Source organism: Capsicum annuum, chromosome 4, assembly GCF_002878395.1.
Source record: "Capsicum annuum cultivar UCD-10X-F1 chromosome 4, UCD10Xv1.1, whole genome shotgun sequence".
In the NCBI taxonomy this organism is placed as follows: domain Eukaryota; kingdom Viridiplantae; phylum Streptophyta; class Magnoliopsida; order Solanales; family Solanaceae; genus Capsicum; species Capsicum annuum.
The window spans coordinates 190,521,508-190,541,341 of NC_061114.1; positions in this window are offsets into that span (position 1 = coordinate 190,521,508).

Consider the following 19,834-nt stretch of genomic DNA (forward strand, 5'->3'; position numbering starts at 1 on the left):
CTATAACCGACATAAAACCATGTGAGCTACATGGAGTCCAATGTACAACCCACGTTAGGGAGAGCCGTCTTATCCTTGCCATCGGAGTAGGACTATCGATATCAAATCCACACAAACTAGTGATCACTATATAAATCAGCCTCAGGCTCACTCCTATGGGGCATGTAGTTCTAGGGAAGTAAGGTTGCTTTATACCTCGCACTCGATGCTAAATATTTCTCCCGGACTTAGCTCAGATCATTTCGAAGACAATCCACAACAAAATAATTTCAGTAATATATAAATATACATCGGGAGCCATCATGCTTTCCATCTATCAAAATCAACCACGTTGTGGATTTCTTTCACACTCGAGTTCAAAACAACTCCATTAATACCAAAAGGTCAAATCATTCAAAATATCTCAAATATTCACCATCAACGTGCGTATAGAACATACTTTCTAAAAAAACACAATTTCTAATGGGGATTCGCGACCCAAATATCAAAATCATGATAAATATCATTCAAGATTCATGCTTTATATCACCACACATGTAAATTCATCTTTCAAAATCATAAACATCAAGATTTCATAATAATCATCATAAGATATGATTTCATGCTTCAAATTCATAAAAATCAAATTAAAATCATGCCTTTGTAAAGAAAATTACTTTTGGGCACAAGAACGAAAAAGAGTTCTTGTTGAAAAACCCCACATACCTTGAATGATGAACTTTAGATCGATACTCATTTTTGAGATGTTAATCATGCCTTTGAATGATGGTTCTTGGAGTTCTTGAACTAGGAACTTGGAATCTTGAATAAATTTGCAGAATTAATGATGAACTTTGGAGGTTCTTGAAGTTAGATGCAGGAGCTTAGGGTTTTCTTTTTGAGCGAGTTGGATGAAATATAACATATAATGCTTCTAATAGGCTTTAATATAGGGTTTGGACAGATTTTGGGTGAGGGGAAATGACCAAAACGCCCCTAAAAATAAAAAAAATTCTTGAATCTGTCCTTTGGTGGACTGTTTTGATAGTCTGAAGTAGATCAATCATAACTTTTTAGTTCAATATTAAAATTGGATGAAACCAATTTCATTAGAAAGAGGACTCTCATATCTTTCTGTTGATATATAGTATCTCACCTAGATCATTGTGTACAAGGAGTTATGATCGTTTCAAGTTGACCCAAAAATTTACTTTTGATAGGCTGAAGTAGATCGACCATAACTTTTTGCTCCGATAGAAAAATTGGATGAAACCAATTTCATTGGAAAGAGGACTCACAGAGCTGTCAAATAATATATAGTAGATCACCCAGATCATTATGTACAAGGAGTTATGATCGTTTAAAGTTGGAGGAAAAATACGGTAGGCCTCAGTACTTTTTCCTGCACGTTTTACTATTCACTACTATTCATGGTTCGATCAGAATGTTCATAACTCGTCGCTCGGGTGTCCATTTTGGATGATCCATATATCGTTGGAAAGCTTATTCGATACTCTATGCAATGGTGAGTCATAATCTTAGACATTTCACACGAAAAATTTATAATTCATTCTAGAAGATAGAACCCAACACGTTTACGCACAAAATTTCAACAAAAAATTTCCCGGGGTATTACAATAACATGCCTTACCACTTCAATGACTACTCTGAACTCTTAATATGAAGTTGCTAGTGCATATAGTGTTCCTTTACAACAATCTCAACATGTTATTCAAGCCTATCTTTATAACCACATATGAACTTCAAAGCAAACACTTATAAAGGCATACTTCACATATTCTCTAAATCACTATCAATATCACTCCCACAAGATACCCCAAGAACATACACATGGAATAATTACTCACCACCACTATCATCGCATAAAAAGGAGTCACAAAAAGGTTAGAACATAAGATCTGGAGGCATGGAATGGTACTATATGAAGCTTGACACTCATCTGAGGCCTGAGGAATAACAAAACAACAACAGGGACTCACCAACGCTCTCTAAATTTAGGGTATTCATGGCTGTAAGCTGAATCTCATCAATCATTTGGCGTAAAACATAAGTTATGGAAACGGAGCACATTATAAAGCATGAGTAGATGACTCTCTATCATATGTATGAACGTGAACTGATCATGGAACTAAATCGTAAAGCATGAATAGGTATTAGGATCACTGAGAAATACTAAGATAGGAATGGGTTGAGATTCACCCTTCTTTTTGATGTTCTATATCATCATGACATCACTACAAGAATCTGAGAGTCTTACTTGGTTATTCGTTTAGTCATCTCCCCCTTAGCTTCAAGCCATTATCTTAATTTTTTTGGGAGATACCTTACTAGACTTTAAACTTAACTGCACTTACTGCACTCTGGGTTCTAAAATATGACAATACACAATATTAATAAAACTTAACCCGAAAGACCACATATGAGAGTGGAACGCCTACTGCTAATACTACCTCCTGAGGCACACTCTATCATTTTGTAACCCCAATAGTCATCATCTATTACTTAAACACTTACTAACTTCGAATCTTCATGAGTATCCCCAAAGTTGAAGTGCCCACCCTCTAGTGCCTCTACTCTTATTTCTATTAGCATGACTTTCAAGAACTCGAGCTTAGATTATAACACCTAACATGGGTATCACCAAGTATTCAATGAGCCACTCTATTTCTATCGTAGTCTACCAACATAGCAACTTCAAACTTATTTTCCTCTACCATGAGAATCAAGTTTAATCAAAAGGCTCAACGCTATCAATCAAAGGTCCTTAACTTGGATATTTAGAACACCATATACCATCTAGCTAGTCTTTTTCCACCTAGCAACTCAACGATACCAGTAGCCACACACAACATGTAATAGCCTTAGAAAAATACTACAGCTTCATACCACCTTGGGCATACTTCTACATCACATATACAATGTCATACTTCATTACGAATCAAATAAACTTAGGAACTTGCATACACTATTCAATCCTATAGATCATTTACATATAACTAGTATCATTAACCAAGAAATCATCACATCTACCTCTATGGCCATCAATTGTTTCAAACTTAACGTCTAGTGCTAAACATGATTTATAACCAACCATACACACAATATTCACTTAGAAACTATGAAATAAATATCAAGAAACACTAGTACATTAGAACTTCATAGCCACACACAAAAAAATCGATCATGACCTTATGGTTTTCCCTGTCATAATCCATTAGCACGTACCATTTCAACACTTCAAGCTTACAAACCTAATCCGATGAAACATATATCATCAACCTCTTGCCACTATTTACACCACACTATTTAAATTTAAGCCTTTAGTGTAGCATCAATCATTTACAACAAATGAAGAGTGCAACATACTATGATAGTCCATAAAATTGACACGTTCTATTCAAAACACCTTAAAATCCATTACCTACCTTCTCACAAGTTGTACTAGTTTACGCTTACCAATGAAAAGAAGGTCAAGGGGTAAAGTCATATAATAGACATGATCCACCTTAATCTGATATTATAACGCCATACAATCTTCTCTACTTATACGGACTTCACACCTCATACTTACTTACTTAAGCATACATTTAGACTGCCTTCAAATTCCTCAAACAACCATGAGTCTATAATTATAACTTACTCGCTAATATAGCCATTTTCACATTCAAGAACCAAAAAATCACCCTGACTAACAACTCTTTCTCTACCTTTTACTAATAATACACAAAGATGAATCATCTCTTTACCAGCCCAATCTCATGCAACCAGATTCAACTATACATACATAAAACCTACACAAGAACAACAAGTTGGACAACAAGTTGCTAGTGAATCAAAATAGGCCTCACACGGCTTCACTAGACTTTGATTTTGTATTTTGAACAAGAAAATGGGATGAATGACAAGTCAACTATGCTAGTGAATCGAAAGAGCCCCACACGGATTCACTAGACTTTATTTTTCAACAACACTTTGATGACAATATTTCATGAGATAGAGATTTAATACACAATGTTCAATGATCTAAGAATACGCATCTTACTTTGTAGAAATAAAATTAGAGTCAAATACTTCCTCCATGGACTACCATACTGTCCACACATGCTGCCAGCTATCAAATTAGTTTATCACTATAAAGGGGTAAATCATCCTCACTCTAACTTCTAACTTTGTGACTTCACATCACCATCTTCTTGGTCTAATTTCATTACCAATAGGTCATGACAGCAACACTTTAACATACACTACTATTCAGGTGGAAATGTGGTTCTAACATTCTGCTACACCTCATTACCTCTGACTGGTGACACTAGAAACATAAGTTCTAAAAAGAACTGAATACACTTAATACTGTAGGATAAAAAGCACGATTTTATCAAAATCAAGGTTCACACTAGAACCAATACACTCTGAAGCACTAATGGACTCTTCTCAAGTCCTTGCAAAAATCTTATATGATTCGATCAGAATAAACCATACCATTTAGACTCTAAACTTCTGTACTTAAATCAACCTAATGATGAGACATGTCTGAAAATGTTTGAGTAAGGAAAGAATTGGGATGATTGTTACTTTCGTATGGGCGACACCATAGCACGAATTTGAGTATGAAAAAGGAACATTTTGACTCTATTACATGAACTAGAACATGAAGAAAGAGAGACATTCCTAAACGCCTTGTAGCCTCCTGCTTATAAGTGTAGCGCGCTACACACCCATAAATAAGACTCTACCCGACGTGATTTCTCAGACACATTGGGACCATAAACCATGCTCTGATACCAAGTTTTTTATGACCCAAACTGGGGCCCTGGCCGTGACGAGCATTCCCGAACTCGAAGGCCCAGAACGACCTCTATCTATCTGGTAATCATGCACAATATTCATAAAATAAAAAATAACACGAAAATTAAAATATGAAATGGAAACATGGTCATAATATTGATACTAAAAAATGCATCTGAATAACAATGTCTGACTCAGTCTGAGAAATCTCTACACTGAACTAAACAAGCTGTCTAAAAACTGGGACAAGGCCCCCAGTAGACCAAAACATAACCAATAATAAAAGTCTTACATGACTAGGACTTTTGAATAATAGAAGGCTCACCACTGCAAGATTCAGTCTGCAATCTAAAAATATCTACTGAGTAGCTGGAGCCCTAGACTGTGCCTCTGAACCTGGAAAGAGGGGGGTCTGTACAATTGTATTGGCACGCGAAGCAATCCAAAATAGAGTAATTGAACATATATATATATATAATACGTGAGAGAAAATTTTCATCAAACATTATGCATAAAACAGTTTCTGAAAACACATGGGCATTTTCTGAAAACATGTGACCTATCTGTAAATCTCAAACTCTGATCTATGTATTACTTCTGAGTTAGGTGGTATCCCCTACAAGTTTGATATTCCACGGGCGATATGGAATCCGCCATTGAATCAGCGGGGAAACCTTTAAATCAAGTGTGCCGCAAGGGTTGGAGTTCCTGAATCTGATATGCCACACGACATTTAAGTCAGCGTATAATAATATACTCGATTTGGCAAGCCATAATTTTGGGCAAAGAGTTGTCTGAACTCACGCCTTCTTCGGGTGACCACCTAAGCTCTCTTTATGCCCTATTTTGGCTTATTTTGAACATGCATCATTCTGAAGTTCTAAAACATGCAAATATGATAAAGTCTGATTTCTGTATTTGTCTGTGTCTATTATGGCATTTTATAAGTTTGGTATCATCATACCAAGACTTGCAAGTCATGATTTCTGATTCATAATACATTAAGATAAATCTTTCATTTAAAGCAAAGCTTAGACCACCCAAAAACATGCAACTGATATAGAAGATTTTGTGTTCCGAAACTCAAGTCAAAATCATGCAAAAACTTCATCAAACATATGGTGGTCTAGTGCCTTTAGCAAATCATGCACTCTTTTATTACATGCATTATGAACATTAAACATTCATGCTAAATTCCCTCTTTAGTGATTTAAAACTAACTTTAAATCATAACAAGAGTTCAATCATTTCATATAGTGCTTATCAATAATGCATTGCAAAACAATTCATATGCTATGAAAATCTGAAAATTCATAATAAGAGGGAATTCAGCAAAAGTCATGCTCTCAACAAGAATTCATTCTTAAATACATGTTCTCATACATACATATTCTCAAATCACTTTGGGGAAGGTCAAAAGACCAAAATAATGATGTTAAAACATCTAATACGTGAATATATACATAGTTTCAAAAACACCATTCTAAAACATGATTTTTCTATGCCCATGAGAATTTAGGAAAACCCCACGTACCTCTATTTCGAAAAATAATGGGTGCTTCTTGAAGCTTGTGGATTGGGGATTCCAAATCTCTAATCAATTTTGAAAATCCACGGTTGAATCTTAATTTATTTGGATTTTTAGTTTGAAACCCTTGGGAGTGTTCTTGAGAATTTTGAGATGAATGTGGATGTATTTTGGAGAATTGAGGGCTGAATTTCGTGTTTATAGCTGAATAAGGGTGGGAAAAGAACCATTTTGCCCCAAAAATGGAGTGTTTAAGTCACTTGAAAACATTACATAGGTACCGCATATGATATCGCCTATTTTACATAGGCGCCGCATATGCTATCGCTTATGTTTACATAGGCGCCGCCTATGCTATCGCTTATGTTTACATAGGTGCCGCATATGCTATCGCATATGCTTTCCAGTGGCCATGTGCGATTGGTTAGGCGACACATACTACTTTGGAAAGCCATAACTTCTTGCTCGGGTGTCGGATTTTAGCAAAATTGGTATCGTTGGAAAGATAACTCAAAGACCTATCATTTGACACATAGTCGGCTCTCTAATTCAACATATACAGAGAGTTATGGTCGATGGAAGCTGACACAAATTACAACGTCAACTAAAACTTAATTGATCGAAATAGTTTCAACTCATCCTTGAGTTGAAGGACCTCTATGGTCTAAATTCAAGCTTGAATGGATTCACATACTACACAATAATTAACATGCCATATTGGCATAGGATTTATGGCTTTGGGATTATCAACGCATCGTAATCATGGTCTATATTGTAGCCCAAAATGCGGGGCATTACACTCTCAAATAGCATAGTCTTGCCCTTATTTTCTTTACCTTATTATTCAAACAGCCAGGTTAGGATTACTATAGGATTTTTCTCAACTTGTAATGCAGGTTTGGGGGCTGGTATGGTACATATAGACATATCAAGTGACTAAGCCTCATTGGAACTACACTAATATTGGGGTCTAACTTATTAGTCAATTTTCTTTTTTATTCCACCTTATATCTCCCTTTTTTATTCTTTATTGCACATTTTGGTTTGGTGTGATATTTTATTCTTTCTTTTTCACAAATTTTCTTTTCTTTTGCTACCACACCCGACCCTACTAATTTTTTTCTCTTATTTTATCCTTCTTCATACCCATTTTACACTACGCACCCTATGATAGCCACTCTCAACTTAGGCATCTTGACTAAGTTGAGGTGCACCATATCCAAAGAGGACCAAGGCCAAAATAGGTTCATTGTAATATAAATGGGAAGGTGAATCGGTGAAATAAGAAAAATTGGCTATAAGGCTCAAAACAAGGATCAAGGGATATTATTTCACACATGGAAGGTCACTTAGGCTATAAGTGGACTAAAATAAAACATGACCTATGATCTTTTCCTAACTGACTATCCTACAACCTAAGCAAGACTAATCAGGCAAGTTCTGAATTAAACACACAAAGGAAACTAAGTAAGTATCTCACACACACATAGCATAGAGTCAATATTACAAGCTACAACCTATCCGGTTCGTTCAATTGTTAGCAAGTGATTATTATGTGCCTAATCCTAATGCAATAACAAGATCCACAATGTCCACACATATATACATTCACACAGTTCTAAAACAAAAATTATTAGAGGGACATAATTTGTCTCAAAAATCAGTAAAAATATGATAACTGCCTTACATACTTAAAATCTCCTAATTACATAAAACATAGCACAATACGAAATAAAACACAATACGACACAAATTAACCAAACATGTCATTTCTACTACCATACTACGACCGACAGGAAAAGAAGCATGGAAACAAAAATCCACAGCGGCTATGTTATATCCCATGCCCAACTAAAAACTGCGCACTATCCTCAATGCGCTAAAATAAAGTAAAACAGAGGGAAGTGAGTACATACCTGGGATGTAGTAAGCATCCATGTTATGATCTTCCCTAGATGGAGGGATATTCACTGGCAGAAGCCATGGTAGTAGCGGTGCATTATAAGAAGATGCACCCACGACTAGATCAGAATGCCTCTGCCTATTAATAAATGTAGTCTTTGTCGAATCAAGGGTGACCCTTTTCAAGGCCTGCTTATATGGCCTGTCTGGATTCTACAATTCCCCTACTCGGCCTCTCTTATTCCCAACTATGGGGACTGCTACATCATCCTTTGTGAAAAAATCAAAGTTTTTGGGATCACACAAAGGTGATGGCTAAATAATTAGGGATAAAATTGAAGGAATGGCTAATATGTGACTTTTAATGAGAGAGCACACTTTTGCTCGTAAGATATCCACCTCCTTTCTCATATGTCCTAGATCTAGCATCTCAATCTCTGAAACTAGACTGCCGCATGTCTCTCATCAACACTTGGTGAATTTAGTACACTAGCCTTTATAACAGCATCCTCATTTATAGTTAATGTGTTATAGAAATATAACACTTTTGATGCTTAAAATAAGGAAAATATGCAGATTTCTAAGGTTATTTTGTTAGATATGATGCCTTTTGGGTATACTTTACAAAAAATCATGTTTTGGATGATAAGTTTGTAAAAAAGGTGTTTCTGGTGATTTTTGGAGCAATTATAGATATTTGAGATATTTTTCGGCTTGTTTGTGATAAAAGCATGTTCGAGAATTATAGAAGAGTTGAAAAGATGACTCCCGACACTTACCAAGTCAACATGTAGCTGTATGTAGGACCTACGAACCACATGTAGGCAAAGGAAGTACGAAAAGTCCAAAATCTTGATAGCTGAACTTGCAGGATTTTTGCTCCCGGTACCTACGGTTTGTACCTGCGCCCAGTGTCAGGACCGCAGGTACTACCAGCACCTAGGACCAGACTGCGGGTATAGACCACATGTGGCCACCGACTCGATTTTCTTCTATTTTATTCGGGTTTTGGTTTTAGGGTTTTCTCATGTACTATAAATACCCTTTATACGACTTTTAGTAGGATTTATGCACTTTTGATATTAAAAAACATCTTTTGATTCCAAGATCCGATTTTGATCGTAGGATTTTATTATATTGACTTTGGTTCATAATTCAGTTATGGTTGGGGGTTTTATTACTTCTTATCATTGTGATTTCATCTATACTTTTGAATATGAATGTTATTGATTTCTTCACAAGCATGAGCGGCTAAAACCCACAGCTAGGGTTATGGAAACCTGGCGAATTGACAAAGTTGGAAAGGTTCTTACCAATACCCATGCATGCATTGCTTTATCTTCATTATGATAGTGTTCTTAATGGGTACACACATTAGGATCCCGTCTAGATATTGCTGCTTTCTCTAAAAGAGGAGCAGTGACTAGAAAAAAATAAAGATAATAGTAATTTAGAGTTTAACTATCAATCCACGTTTATGTGTCCTATCTTAGTAAGATAGTTAGGTTTTAACTAATAATTAGAGACTCCAAGGTAATAGTTAACTAGGATCAAGATAAGGGTTAGTAAGGCGACATCCTAAGACTCAAAAGGTAAAGGGTGGAATCCTTTAACTCGTCTAAAAGACTGCAGAAGGTACATAACTTATTAATTTTGCATGCAAAGTATCGAGTTGGTTCAACAAAGAACGATAAGCCTATAGAGTTAAGAAGCCAGGGGGAACACAATTCTAGAGTTCACCTACACTAATTACAACTAAAGTTAATGTAATTACTTACCCTAGATTACTACATTAAAACCCCTTATTTACTTTTCTTGTTCTGCTGAGTTCTGTAAAGCACGTGTTCCCTTGGGATTCGACTCCAACCTCTGTTGGGTTACTATATTTTGACAGCGATCGTATTATCATCTAATAGGAGTTATTGTTTGGATGTTATCAAAAATTTGGCACCGTTGTCGAGGAACACAGTTTTGATTTATGATTTGAATTTGTTGCAGTTTTGTTTTTTCTCTTTCTTATTGTTCTTAGCTGGGCATATGCAGGTGTATGCCTAATATACAAAGTATAGGCAATCCCTTACTCCCACTAAATTTGAATCTAGAGAGGATTCTATAAACACCTGGTAGGATGTCTAAGCATAAAAGAGATGAACCTCTTTAAAGGGTTTGTGATATTGTACCGCCCCCTCAACCCAAAGGAGTGTAAGCTATTATTGATTGCCAGACTGGTGAGATATTATCTTAAGATAAAGCTGAGAGGAGGGAAATGAAAGAAGCTCGGTGGGTAGCTAAAGAGGCAGAGCTAGATGAGTAGAGACAAGCAATAGACCACCATGCAACACTCAGTGGAAACCAAAATAGAGCTAGAGGTGCCTATGTTCAAGTAATCCTAGCATATCAGTGTGTGCAGACATATATAGATAACAAAGAAGACTTGGGATATATTGAGCCAGCAAAGAATGGAGCCATAGTTCCTCTTGTTTTTACTGAGGCATCAAGTTTAATATCATGAGCACAATGATCTAGCTTCTAAATTTGAAGGGTGTGCTTGCAGGTCTGCCTAAAGATGATGGAAACTTACACCTTGCTAATTTTCTTAGGATCTACAGGTCGTATACAAATCCAAGGGTAAATTAGAAAGCACTTAGACTGAGGCTATTCCCCTTTTTATTTATAGGAGAAGCATCTTTATGGTTAGGGAACTGCCTAGAGGCTCTTTCACTATATAGAATGAGTTGTGCAATCAATTTTTGAATAGGTTCTTTCCTCCATCTAGGATATTGCAGCTAAAGGACGAGATTTATAACTTCAGGCAACTGCAGTCAGAGTCTATGTACGAGACACAATTTAGGTTTAATAAAAAGCTAAGCATGGTTCCCAATCATCGATTTTCATGAATGAGCTTATTAAAAATATTATTCAGAGCCTTGACCATTAACTCCAAAGCCATGGTAGACAGCATATCTGGAGGAGCATTTATGAGACTATGATGGAAGGAAACTTCAGAAATGTTAGATCAGATCTTGCTCACTAACCGAGGGTGGAAAACTTGGGAGACTGAGAGGGAATCTAGTAGTTTTGCTATTGGTGAATCCTACAAACAAAAAGCAGTTGATGACACAGTAGCGCAAGATATTGCATTTCTAAGGACTGATCTTAGGGTACTTATAAAACAACTTGCAACAATGATTTCAAAGAAGGTAAATGTAGTAGAAGCACAGGGTTCAGCTTTCAAAGCTTACAAGTCAAAATTAGAGGAGAAAGTGAATTATTTAGATCATCAGTTAGCGAGTTTCTGAGACCAAGGGAAAGGGAACCAAGGTTAGGACTATTATGATAGATACAAAGATCACAGCAAAGAATGAGATGTGAATAGAGGAAAAAGGATGACTACAGAGAGAAGGGAGATAGATACATTCCACCTGGTAGTTGAGATGCAGAATCCAAAATGGAAGAGATGCTGACTAAGCCGGTGAAGGGTCAAGAAAGTCAAGAGATCAGCCTTAAGGAGATTAACGTTGATATTTCAGGATTAAACAAAAGGTTGAGTGACATGCCACTACTATCAAGCAATTGGAGTACTAGTTTGGGCAGATGTCAGCAACTTTGAACCAGAGGTAGCCAGCTACCCTTCCGAGCAATACAATGCTAGATCTGAAGAACGACGGTCATGTACTTGCTATTACTAGGAGGAGTGGTATCACTACTATGGATCCCCCATGACCTGTTGTGGAAGTTGTTGATGATGAAATAACTGCCATTAAACCTGAGAAGGTAAAAGGTGATAAAAGTAAAGTAGTTGAAGACAAAGGTAAGGTTCCGATCATTGATCCAAAAATCAGATAGATTTTGAGATCGCCCCCACCTATTCCTCAGAGATTGAGGAAGAAGAAAGAGGAAGGCAAGTTCAAGTGATTCAATAATATGCTGAAAGAATTGAGTTTGAACATACCTCTTCTAGAGGCATTGGAGCAAATGCCTGTATACGCCAGGTTCATAAAACGGTTGGTCAAAAGGAATAAAGAGGCAACATTTAAGGATGTTAATGGTATGCACCTCTGTAGTGCAGTCATGACTAGGTCTTTGACACAGAAAAGGGGTGATCCCGGTGCATTCACTATACCATATACTATTAGGTCATATCGATTTTCCAGAGCCTTAAGTGATTTAAGGGACAACAGTAATTTGATGTCGCTGGCTGTATTCAAGAAGTTGGGTTTGAACATTTCGGAACTGACTTCGATGCGTCTTTTGATTGCTGATCGTATAGTGAAGATTCCTGTAGGAATCTCTTTTGATGTGATTGTAAAGGTGGATAACTTTATCTTTTCATCTGACTTTGTCATCCTAGACTGTGAGGTTGACACCGAGATGCCCATTATTTTGGGAAGCCGATTTATGGCCACAGTAAGAGCTATAGTTGACATGGAGAAAGGTGAGCTAAAATTCAGAGTCAATAGTGAGGAGTCTATATACAACATCCAAAAGTTAATGAAACAGCCAACTGACATGAGGGTTGTGTCTTGTATTGATGACCCTGGAGGATATTTCTATGGGTATCTTGATAAATTTTGAATAGTCAAAATATCTGCATCATATAGTAACGTTAAATCAAGCGCTGCATGAGAGACAACCCATGGGGTTGTTAATGAAGTTTGAGTAACCAATATAGCCACCTCGTGTCGTGACATTAAATCAAGCACCGAGTGAGAGGCAACCCACTATTTGTAGTGTTCACATTTTTGTTGTTTTTTTTTGTAGGTTTTTTAGCTCTTGGCCTTACTCAAAATATGGTAAGAAATTACTAAATTAAATGATTTCCAGGTAAGGGGACTGTGTGATCAGCCATCATGGTCACAAAAGTCCCACACGGTAAGTTGAGTAATAAGTTGAAAAGTTGAAATTTTGAGGATGAAAAATGATAAGGTATGGACTTTGGCATCTAATTTTACTTTTGGGACCTAACACTTAAGTTCTGGCACCATAAGTATCGGTAAAAATATTAAAATTCCAAGTTCGAGTTGCAAAAAAGCAAGCCAAAATTTTTGGCTCGGCACCTGCGCCCAGCACCTGCTGGCTGCAGGTGGTACGTGCGCCCAGATCTAGACCACGGGTGGTAACCGCAGGTATAAGCTGCGGTTAGGTAAGATTTTGGGCTTACTATTTAATTAAAAATTTGGGTCCACCAACACTTAAATATGATCTAAAATAGCCCCCACCTATATAAAAACATTCTTACCCTCATTCTAACTCATTCAAATTCTCAAAACTTCACTTTTCCTTTTGAATTCAAACTTCTCACTTAAAACACAAACTAACCCACACTTAAAAGTGAAGATTAAATTGACAATTATTTGAGGTACCAACTTGTCCCAACATGCTAAAAACAAGTTTCAACTTTGGTTTTGCTTGAGTTCTTCATTATTCACTTTCGATTCTTCATAAAAGAGGTAGCTTTCTCGGCTCCTAATGGTTATATATTGGTTAATCTATTATTTAAACAAGGTGATATGTGTATTCCATTAAAAAATATATCTAATCTATCACGCTTGTATGTTGGAGCCATGATGTAGCCTAAAACCATAATGTAGAGCCTTGTTTTAAAGAAAATCTAAAGTTAGGCCCTGACCGGAAAGTAAACTTGAATGAATAGAGTAATACCACTAGTTGAACATGTTTGTTTGATTTGTAATTCATGATTCTTGATTGGTGTGTGCACATTGGACCTGTTCGGATTTCAAATAGGTCTTAGGGGTCTGAAAAATGAGAAAAAATTTAAACTTTTCAGATTTTGAATTTTTATTCAACTTTTGCTACCCCTCACTTTTGTTGGAAACAAACAACTAGTTTTTCAGGTACATATGACACCTAAAGTAGTAAATAAGATGAAGGCCTTTAATTTGAGAAGACGGGCAAAGTCTCTCGAGCCTAGTGGTTCAATGGAGAAGTACCCGAGGCATCAACGTAGAGATACTACCGCTAGGGTGACACATAGAGTTACGAGAGGACAGACTCGCTAGGCTACTCAGATAGATACTTCCTGGCCCCAGGATGAAGTCTGCATGGATATCACACCCACACATTCCTCCACCTATTGATGAAGATGATAAGAAGGAGACAGAGTTTGAGTTTACTCTATAGGTTACTGCTCACGACCCTCAGTCTGAGAAGGGGTCCCAAGATTTATTTGATGGGGTTGAGTAGGAGTAATCATCTGCGGTGCCCCAGTCTGAGGAAGGTAATTCTACTCATGTAAAATAAATAGATGTATCCCAGTCTAATAAGGGAATCAATCTACCTTCCCATAATGCATCAGTATAGTAGAGCCCCACACCTGCACATACCCTAGAGGCACCTCCTGAGGAGGGATCTCTGAGGTGGTGTGTGAAAGGGATGCAGAATATATTTGAGCTTCATAGTTGTGTTTGGGAGCTTGGGATACCTATGAGGTGTATTTATGAGGAGTGGTAGATTGACCTATCGGGACTAAATCGAGTACCACAGCTGCGAGTAATAGTTGACAAGATATCAGCTTGTGTGTATGACTTGGCCACTCAGTTCTTACAACCTGGCTATGGTATGGGAATTTTATGCATCCTATAGAGATACCATAGTCCTTTCTATGCGCTATCTTCTAGGCCTGATAAGATATTTTAGGAAGCCACAGCTTGAGAACATACTAGTTAGAGGGGTCAGAGTTAACATATTGATAGAGATTATCCGCAGAGTTATATTCAACCCAGAGTACATTACTCCTACATCTACAACTGAGTGCGACCACAGATTGAGGATCACACATGGTTGACATATCATACGAGAGGCTGAGCACCATCATGAGAAGGTCGATATGGCTAGATGGATAACCAGTTATATTTCATCATTAAGTGATATGACCCCATGGATTGAGCGGCAAACTGTAATCAAGAAAGGCCTATTGACATTAGAGGCTAAGTTTTGGTGGTTTTTGATTACATATAGACTGATATCCACTTCTTTCGATAATATATTGATGTAGGAGGGAGAAATACTGGATGTCTATCTGATGGCCGGATATGATGTTGATTTTGCTGCTATTCTTCTCCATGAGTTACATGATAGAGCATTTAGAGAGTTGACTAATCTACCCTTTCCTTGCATGATTTAGAGGTTATGTGATGAGGTCGGTGTGCCTAAGATATTAGGTAAAGATGAGAGGGTACCTGCAACAGCAATTGCACAGATGAGGACTATAAAAGGTTTGAAATATCTAGGCATTTCTAAGAGATCGAGACAATAGGCAGCAGTACCACAGGCCAAGTTTGAGTGTCCAACAGTTTCCATAGAGCCTATTGAGGTACATCAAGATAATGTAGGTGTTAGTTTGACATGGAGATAAGGAAGAAGAAAGAGGTTCTAGATTCAAGTACGTAAGGAAAGAGGACACAAACTACTTCTTCTTTAGCCCCATCTTTGACCTTAGAGCCAATTTGTGCATCTATAGAGCTTACTTTCCCATCCATTATAGCTCATACGACAGGTATAATTCTATATATTATGAGTTTTTGCAGAGCTTAGTGGACAGCCAGAGGGAAATAACTGCTAGAGTAAGGGTTGTTGAGACTGAGATGACTACCCCTTTATGAGCACATGAGATTAGGGGTTTAGACTAGATTTGAGCAGGCATATGCCTGATGGGAGGCTGCACTGAGTGTTGCACTATTCGAGCTATGCACCGACTTTCATACATGGCTCGATGAGTTTGAGATATAGGTTGTAACCTAATATACAGAGACAACTGCACCAAATCTAGCCTAGATGAGGGAGGAGTTTAATATGTTATGAGTAGAGGTACTCTCTCTCGTAGAGATCCGTGTTGCAGCCACTTCTCTGTTATACCCCAGGTGGTCTAGATATCACCTCCATATATATAGATATAGTTTGATTTTCTCACAGAAGGGCGATGAGGAGGTTCCAGTAGTTGGGGCTAAGAGAGGTCTCATAGACAACTTGCAAGACCCTGATTTAACATATGACTAGGCCAAGGCCAGGCATGATTCAATGGAGTTTTTATTTGTTGATAGGCAAAGATGTGCATCTATAACAATGGGTGTATCATTTAGTAGTGCACCGCCACTACCACCTCCTCCGCCAGCTAATATGCCCCCATCCGGGGATACTCTTAATTCGAATGCCTAGTGTGTCCTAGATATGTTCTCACTTCCCTCTATTTTACTTTGTTTTAATGCATTAAGGATAGTGTGCAGTTTTTCATTAGGGGTGGGCATACCATGCTACCGCGGGTTTTTATTGATATGCTTCTTTTTTTGTCGGCCACAGTATGGTTGTAGAACCAGCATGTCTAAGATAATTTTTCGTTGTATTGTGTTTTATTTCGTATTGTGTTTTATTTTTGTGTAATTAGGATATTTTTAAGTATTTAGGGCAGTAGTTATGATTTGAGTGATTTTTTATACCTCCAAAAAGTTGTGTTTTATAACTGTGTGAATATACATATATATATGTGTGTGTGTGTGTGAACATTATGGATCTTGTTATAGAATTGAGATTAGGAACATGAAATCACTTTCTAACAATTGCATGAACCTAATAGGAAGAAGTTGGTAATGTTGACTCTATGCTATGTCTGCGTTAGATACTACCTAGTTCACTTTGTGTGTCAAATTTAGAACTTTCCTGGTTAGTCTTGCCTATGTTGAAGTATAGTCGGTAGGAAATGATCTTAAGGTGTTTTCTATTTTAGTCCACTTTTAGCCTAAATGACCTTTCAAGTGTAAATTATATCCCTTGATCCCAATTTTGAGCCATGTAGCCTATTTTTCTTGTTTCACCTTTCACCTTCCTATTTATAGTACAATTAACCTATTATGGCCCTGGTCATCCTTGGACATTGTGCACCTTAACTCAAGCAAAATGCCTAAGTTGAGGGTGACTATCATATGGGTGTGTATTGCAAAATGGGTATGAAGAAGGGTAAAATAAGAGAAAGTTAGTAGGGTTGGGTGTGGTAGTAGAAGTAAAAGGAAAAAAGAAAAATTTTGAAAAAAAGGAAAAAAAAAAGAATAAAGGACCACACCCAACCTAAATGCACAATAAAGAATGAAAAAAGAGAAAAAGGGTGGAATAAACAGAAAATTGGCTAATAAGTGAGACCCCAAAGTTAGTGTAGTGCCAAGGAGGCTTCGTCACTTGATATATCCATATGTACCATAGCATCCCCTCAAAACTACATTACATACCAAATAAAGTACTATAGTGATTCTAACTTGACTATCTAAATGCTAAGGTAAAGAAAATAAAGGTAACCTTATGGTATTTGACATGCATTGATTGGAACTTCTCTTTTCAATGTGAGTGTCTCTTGACCATCCCTGCATTAATATGCATGGTTTTATACGAGTGAGTGGGATATTCTTGTTGTGAGGGGAGTTGAGTCATATTTCTAGCTATTTGCTTGTTTCGGGTAGTATAACTTGTATATATGAGTGGTTGTCTGTTGCTAATGTAATTATCTTACCTTGATCCATTGTGTCATATTGTTGTGCTTCATGATTCATACATAGTTGGTTTTTAAAAATAAGATTGGAGGGGGATGTTGTGTTTTGAGCTTTATATGTTGATTGACTGCCTTGAATTGATTAGTTTCTCCTAGTTAAGCATCATTTTTATCTTTGTTATCTTTTGTTTCCTGAGGACATGCAAACGTTCTATCTTAGTCATATGGTTAGGTTTTATCTAATAACTAGAGACTCAAAAGTTAATAGTTAACTGGGATTAATAGAAGGGTTAGTAATGCGACATCCTGAGACTTAAAAGGTAAAAGAAGAAATCTTTTTGCTCATCCTGAAGACTGCAGAAGGTACATAACTTATCGATTTTGCATACAAAGTATCAGGTTGGTTCAACAAAGAACGATAAGCCTATGGAGTTGAGAAGCCAAGGGGAACACAATCCTAGTGTTAACCTACACTGACTAAACCAAAGTTTATATAATTACTTGCTCGAGATTACTACATCAAAAACCTCTATTTACTTTTCTTGTTCTTCCCGCAAAATACAATTGCTGTGATTCGTAAAGCCATGTGTTCCCTTGGGATTTGACCCCAACCCCTGTTGGGTTACTATAGTTTGACAGCGACCATATCATCATCTAATAGGAGGTGTTGTTTAGTCATCATCAATAGTGTCTATTACAGACACCACTCGCATATCGTCTGGCTGCTGCACTATCATACATATAACAAATACTACTTGCTCATCATTCAGTTTAAAGGTGATCTTTCCCAAGTCCATATCAATCAATACCTTATCAGTGGATAGAAAGGGTCTACCCAATATAATAGAGTCTTGAGTATTCACCTCACAATCAAGAACCATGAAATCAATAGGGAGCATAATGGATGTCACCCTTACTTCTACATCACATAAAACACCCATCGATTTTTTCACAAATGAGTTAGCCATCAACAGTGTTATAGATGTAGGTTTGAGTTCCCCTATCTTCAGTAGCTTGTACACAATATGTGGCATCATATTTAATCCTGATCCCAAGTCACATAAAGTCTTCTTGACATTGAAAGGCCCAATAGAACATGGAATGGTGACTACTCTTGGATCCTCCTTCTTTTCTGCTAATGGTAAAGAAGGGGTTTTACTATAAGGGTGTACATGATCATTGGTTTCGATGACCCAATCCTCACCACTTTCAAACTAAAAATCATCATCACCCCATATAGACTTCTCCAACTCTGCCTCAGGTGTCTCATCACTCTCTATGCTATCAATCTTCAACTCCTCAATAGTTGGTATAAGGGGATTATCATAGTGGTACCACAATTAGTGGTGAAAGATAGAAAATGACTTATAGTTGGTGGACTTTGAACTTTTTCACTTGGAAGAGTAACAAACTGTTTTTGTTTGATCATAGCAACTATTTGCCCAAACTAGTGCTCCAACTGCTTGATAGCAGTGGCATGAGACTCAATTTTCTGTGTCAACCCTAAAATGTCAGCCTTAATCTCCTTAAGGTTGTTCACTTAATTTTCTTGACCTTTTACCTATTTTGTCAGAATTTCATCCATTCTTCATTTTGTATCTCGTCTGCTATGTAGAATGTACCTATATTTCTTCTCCTTGTAATCATCTCTATGTCTCCAGTCACCTTTTCTGTCCCTACTATGGTCTTTATATCTGTTATCATAGTAATTTTGACCTTGGTTTCTTTTTCTTTGGGTTCAAAAACCCTCCAACTAACAATCTGAATACCTAGCCTCCTCTTCTAATGCAGATTCATAAGCTTTAGAAGCTGCTCTCTATGCTCCTACTGCATGAACTTTCTCAAAATTCACAGTTGTGAACTACTTTGTCATAAAACTAAGATCAGTTCTCAGTAAGAGAGAGATCTGGTCTAGAATATTTGCGCTACATAATCATTAACTACTCTCTAGTCACTAGCAGTTCTAATGGTGTAAGTTCTAGAACCCTCTCTGCTCCCCAGCTTGCCACCCTCGATTAGTGAGAAAGATCTGGTCTAGAGTATTAGAAGATACCTCCAAACATAATCTCATAAAAGATCCTCCAAAGAAAGTATTTACCATGGCTCTGGAACTGATGGTCAGGGCT